We start from the raw sequence: 6,886 nt of genomic DNA, 5'->3' as shown, positions 1-6,886 counted from the left end.
ATATATATATATATATATACACACAGACTTGGAAATGGATGCGTCGCATTCAATTAAATAATATACATTGTGTATATATATATATTATACATTATACATTATTTATCATATATATATACATATATATATACACATACACATACATACTTACATACAAACATGCATGGACACATGCGCATACATATACATATGCATACATACACAGCTACACATGTACATATATAAATACGCGCATACACACGTACACACACAGACACTCATACACACACAAACACATGTGCACTGACGCAGGTTAAGACGCGGGAGTGTCTTCGTTATATTTTCCCCCGATTACCGTTTCCAACATTTAATGTCACCACAATCGTCAAAGTCGTGGAATAGTTGCTTATTCTTCAGATCCTCTTTATTGAAGAAACCTTTTCATTGACGACCGTCGAGATATTTGTCTCGAACTGAAAGTTAGCATTTTAAAGAGAAGCTCTACAAACACAGTGGTATTGTTTAACGCTTATATAACGATGAACAAAACATCGATATATAACAATGACAAAAGCGACGTTGATATAGCGATGACAACGACAACAATTTCGTCACAACGATAGCAATAACATCGACGTAGCGATGGCAGCGATGACAGCGGTTGACAGGAACCACATTGTCACAGCTATGACAATAATAACATCTACCCAATGATGACAACAACGAGGTCATCATGAACAAGACATCAACAACACCGGTGAAGCACCGACTAAAATCAGCAATGGAGAAGATAATATTTTATTAGTGGCTTTTATCGTGAAAATTTTAGTCATACGGTTGCTACGGAGTCAATAATCGCTCTGATAATTACAATAAAATCTCTAAATAAAAATATAAATGCCTCTGTTGGCTTTATGAATATAATGAAAACTTACTGGGATGTAACGTCATCCAGAGAAAAAATTATTTCGTAGTAAAATATTTGCGCTATTAAAGTTTATTTGTTGAATGTAAAAGAAAGGTTGATGGTTGTAATTTTGTTTGCAGAAATGAGAACAGTATATAACAAGTAAACACTGAATATATTCCTATAAATGGTACGAGCATTCATACAGTAATTATGACTGTAAGTAAAAGACCTCTGACGGTTATGTCTGACCATGCATTTGCAAATGTGTGTGTGCGTGTGTGTGTGTGTGTGTGTGTGTGTGTGTGTGTGTGTGTGTGTGTGTGTGTGTGTGTGTGTATGTGTGTGTGTGTGTGTGTGTGTGTGTGCAAGTAAGGGCGAAAATTTTTTTGTCGTAAGTAGTTGCGAGTCTCTCCTCTTCATGCCACCGAAATTTGTTCAAAGGAAGAAAAAAGAAAGCCATTGGTTTCGGTTGATACAACTTCGCCCCAGTACCGTCTCAGACGTTGCTATCACAAACGCAAAGAGCCAGAACAGATACCAGAAAACATCTCGCCGGACCATCTGACAATTCCGCCAATCCATCACCTTGGATTGGTACTTTTTTTTTTATCGATCCCGAAAGAATGAAAGGCAAAGTTGACTTTACTGGGATCTGAACTCAGAGGACAGAGTGTTGAAACAATCACTGCAAAGCATTTTATCCAGCTCCCTCACAACTCTGCCGTTTTTCCACCTTAATTATGACATCGTAGGTGACAACCCATCACTATCCTGTTACTTTGTAGCAGATATGATAAATGTATCATGAGTGAGTAGAGAAAACGATATAAACTCCTGCAAGGTAATCTCAAAGAAATGATTCAAAAGAAGATTAATTTATTCTTTTAAAACTACGGCTGCAAGACAAACCATATTTTATTGATATTGATAAGAGACCATCAGAGCTGATCTTGACAGGGATTAACAAGAATATTTATAATATAATATCGTTTGTCATTTGGCAAATAAACGCTGCTTATATTTTTTTCTACAACTATTAATTAGTATTTTGAACAAGACAAAATCAATAAAATGATACCATCATAGATTTAGAAAACTGGAAACATCGTTAATACACGGACGACTGTCAGTCAGGTGAAGATAATTTGATCATCAATCATGAAATGATTGATGATCAAATTCATTGTCAAATAACTTCAAACGAATCACTATATTTCTCACCAACAAGACTTGAAAATAATGTGTGGAAGGGAGCAAAACAAAGAAATAGAACTGTTGTTTAAAGATTAATGATTTTCAAAAAGGAGTTCAAAATTATGAATGAGAAATCATGAGAAATGTGTAGCTGAAAGACAAACTATTCACGAGAAATTCTGTGAGAATCAGTCAGTATTCTACAGAGGGATGAATGAAACAATCATATAAAGTTACAGAGGCGCCTTCTCTGGAAGATAGGAGTTCGTCCTATTGAAACATCTGGAGTAGGAAAGCGGAATTTCACTAAAATGCTGTAAAGTTAGACATTATCCGTCCAAAAAATTGCCTTGAAATTATATCAAAAACATAGAAACGGTATCGGTGATGAGATGTCCTTGAGACTGTAGTAGATAAACTCTATAATAGGAAAGTTGTAAGATATGATTTTATTGTCGGCTACAATCACAAAAACCCCCTCGGCAATATCTTCTCAACTTCTAGTAGCAAGTTCTCAATATGTGTGGGTGCAATATAAAATCAGATGGGAATAATTCAATTGTGACTAATAGTGACTGAGGGTGCCGAGTAGCACCTATATTGCTAGAAATAAGAGTTTAAAACCCTTAGAGCCGCAGAAAGCACATTTTCATATACTGACAGGTGAGAGATAACCGTTCCACAGCGAGCGAAATCACTATACTAGTCTAGTTTCGCTTGAACATTGCACTCATCAGTAGTGACGCCTCCATCACTGGATGGTTTGGTTAAATGCTAATGTGATAATTATAGAATAACGAAGACAGCCATATGCAATATAAAACCAAAGAAGGAAAATTCGATTGTCACTAATTATGTGTGAGGGTGCCGGGCTGGCTGACATTGATACATATATGTCTGATATTAAAATAGTCAGGCCATTGACACTTTAGAATTCCTAGTTTTGTCATCATGTAGGAGCATCTGTCGTGATCAAATACTGTCCCTATATTTCTCTGAATGTTGTACTTGAGAAAAGGCTCTTTAGACAGTTCACATTTTTGGTATATACATGACGAAGAACTACAGCCTAGCTGAATGCCAGAACGTGATATGTGATACAGCGTGTATTAATATTATCTTTCCAGGATCATTGTTGTCTTGCGAATATCATCATTACCGAATAAGCAGATGTGTAAATAGGAGTTTTGGAGAACACTTTGGTTACGGACAAACTGGATTGCAAAAAAGAATTCGATTATGTTTCTCATACCTTTTGATGTTAGACAATCTTCCACTTGTTGAACTTCCAGAAACTATAATCAGAACCGCAGATAATCGGGCTTCGTTCTTTGGCTACTTTTCTAAAGTTAGATATAGAAAGTGATTGTATTGGTTCTGATAGGATAATGTATCGACGGAAAATATTTCAAGGGGTCATTCTCTTTGTGATGCTCTTTATACTTGCAGTTGGCCGTTATGGTTTTTGTTGAGGAAATCCAAAGGCGATATCATTGCTTCACAGGTAAACAGAAATAGTGATCTAACATAATTTGTATATCTGTATGCTTTGTGTGAGTGTGTGTATGCGTACGTGTGTGCGCGCGCGTCAGTGTGTGCGTGTGTGTGTGTGTGTGTGTGTGTGTGGATGACGTCATTGTATATACCAAAAATATGAATTGCATAAAGAAGAGTCTTTCCTCAGATACGACATTCCCAGAGAAATATAGGGACAGAGTTTGGCCAAGATAAATGCCCCTATATGATAGTAAAGCTAGGAATTCCAACACATCTGACTATTCCTATTACGTCTGAGGAAGAATGCAATAGGCATCGAAGAAGCGAGGGTGGAATTTCCATACTCTGGCACTTGTACCAAGAGACGTCTAACCAGGAAATATTACACCTGGGAGAAAAATGCTTCACACCACTCTCTACATGCAGTTAGTTATTGACCAAAGATGTGCTTTTAATACCAGTAATTACACCGAATATTTTGGTTATTCGATTGAAGGTTAGGTGATAGCCAAGCCATTGATGTTAAAACTCAAAATCTATTGACCACCACCAAAAATAGACTCAGCTTATCAATGCTCATTAATAATATTGGTTTCAAATTTTGGCACAAGGAAAGCAGTTTCGAAGATGAGGGAAGGTTGATTACATCGATCCCAGTATTCAGCTGGTACTTACTTCATCGATCCCTTAGGATCAAGGGCAAAGTCGACCTCGGCGGAATTTGAATTCAGAACTTTAAATACTCATTAATAATACTGGCTTCAAATTTTGGCACAAGGTCAGCGATTTTCTGGGGTGGGGATAAGTCGATTACATCAACCCCAAGACTCAACTGGTATTTATTATGTCAACCCCGAAGAGATGAAAGGCAAAATCATCTTCGGTGAAATTTGAACTCAGAACTCATTGAAAATATTGGTTTCAAATTTTGGCACAAGACCAGTAATTTCGGGCGAGGGAGTAAGTCGATTATATCGACCCCAGCGCTCAACTGATATTTATTTCATCGCCCTCGAAAGGATGAAAGGCAAAGTCGACCTCCGTGGAATTTGTCCTCAGAACGTAAGGACGGAGGAAATGACACAAAGCATTTTGTCCGGCGTACTAACGACTCCGCTAACTCGCCACCTTAATAATTATAATAATAATAATTATAATAATAATAATAATAATGGTTTCAAATTTTGGTACAAGGCCAGCAATTTCGGGAAAGGGATTAAGTCGATTACATCGACCCCAGTGTTCGGTTAGTACTTCATTTATCGACCCTGTAAGGCATGAACGGCAAAGTTGGCTTCTGCAAAATTTGAACTAAGAAATGTCGCAAAGCATTTCGCCCGGCATGCTAACGATTGTGCAAGCTTGCCGCCTTAATGCTCATTAATATAATATTGACCGTCTTTAGCTAAAACGAAAATAAGAGGGAGGAGGTTTAACTTTTTTAATACCAACCCACTTGAGACTACTTCTTGTTCTATGGCACAAACCTTTTCTTTAAAAGTGATCTAAATTGAAATCTTCCATCAAAATTTCATGTTAATTAAAGTTTCAAGTATAAGCTTAATCATGACAATATTTTACTAAATTCTTAATTATTGAGACCGAACCACCAGAAACTGCCCCCAGTTCTATGATATCAACTTCCTATTTTAAAGTAATCTAAATGAAAGTAATTAAAATTTCACGTTAATTCCAAGCAGCAGATTAATAATGAGAGTGTTATTTTACTAAACTCTTCGTTATTGATAAAAACCTGCCTGAAACTGCCCCTAGTTCTATAATAAAACTTCATGATTTAAAATGATCTAAATTAAGACCCTCTATCAAAATTTCTGCTTAATTTATGTTCCAAAGAGCGGCGAGCTGGCGGAATCGTTACCACGGCGGGTTTAGTGACAATTCGTCCGTCTTTACGTTCTGAGTTCAAATTCCACTGAAATCAACTTTGCCTTCCATCTCTTTCGAGGGCGATAAAAATAAATACCAGCTGAACACTGGGGTCGATGTAATCGATTTACATCCTCCCCCGAAATTGCTGGCCTTGTGCCAAAATTTTAAACCATGTTATGTTCCAAACCCCAGCTAAATAAATTTTATACATAAGCACACGGCCTGAAATTTTGAGAAAGGGATCCGTCGATATCATCGATTACAGTACTTGATTGATACTTTATTTTATCAACCTCGAAAAGATAAATGGCACAATAATCCTTGACTGGACTTGAACCGAGAACGTAAAGCAGCGAATCGATACCACGAGCCGAATCTAATGATCCTGTCAGCTCGCAGCTTTGTTTTATAATGACAAAGTTATTTTACTAAATTCTTTATTAATACCAACCTTCGCGAGACTGCCTCTGGTTCCACCATACAAACTTTCTATTTTAAAGTGAACTAAATAAAACCTTTCGTTAAATTTTCATAATTTTTTTCTGTTACATTCCAAGCAACAGCTTAATAATGACAAAGTTATTTCATTAAATTTTTCATTATTGATATGAATTTGCCTTCAGAGTGCCTCTGGTCTTCTGATACAAATATCTTGTTTCCAAGTGATCTAACTTAAAACCTTCCATTAAAATTTCATGTTTATTTATGTTCCAAACACCAGCTTCATAACGACAGAGTTATTTTAATAATTTTTTCATTATTTTCAAAAGCACTTTTTTCAGCAGAAATATGGTAACAAATTGGGATCATATCCATGTAGCATTTGAATGTTACCCCATATGCACTTGCAGTGCCTCCCATCACTGAAAAGGTACTCCACCATTCTTTTACACACTCCCTTTACATACCAGAAACAACAACCCGTGTTACATGTAGTTTTCTACATAAAACAGCCATCTTAAAAAAGGAATGTCACATTTGATAATGTATTCCTAGATGCACTATGTCTTGAAATAAATTAGGATGATCATGGGCTACCCCATTAGCTTCGACCCCCGAGCTAAATTATTGCAACAACAACGTAATCATAGTCCTTTCTAATGTAGGATCGAGGCCTGAAATATGTGGGGAAAGGGTGTAAGTCGATTATATCGACCCCAGTACTCAACTGGTACTTATTTTTATCGAGCACAAAATAATCAAAGACGAAGTCGACCTCGGCGGAATTTGAACTCAGAATGTAAAGCCGAAAAAAAATGCCACCAAGAATTTTTCTTAGGCGTGCTAACGATACCGCCAGCTCACCGCATTAACATAATCTTAATAATACACGTTCAGATTAGAAATTAAGGATTAAAGGTTGTTATTTTAAAACAAAGAGAAAGAAGTGAAGCGGGAAGGAACATAAAGAGAGAG

The sequence above is a fragment of the Octopus bimaculoides genome, chromosome 7 (assembly GCF_001194135.2).
Source record: "Octopus bimaculoides isolate UCB-OBI-ISO-001 chromosome 7, ASM119413v2, whole genome shotgun sequence".
NCBI lineage: Eukaryota > Metazoa > Mollusca > Cephalopoda > Octopoda > Octopodidae > Octopus > Octopus bimaculoides.
Note: the sequence above shows the minus strand (reverse complement) of the source record.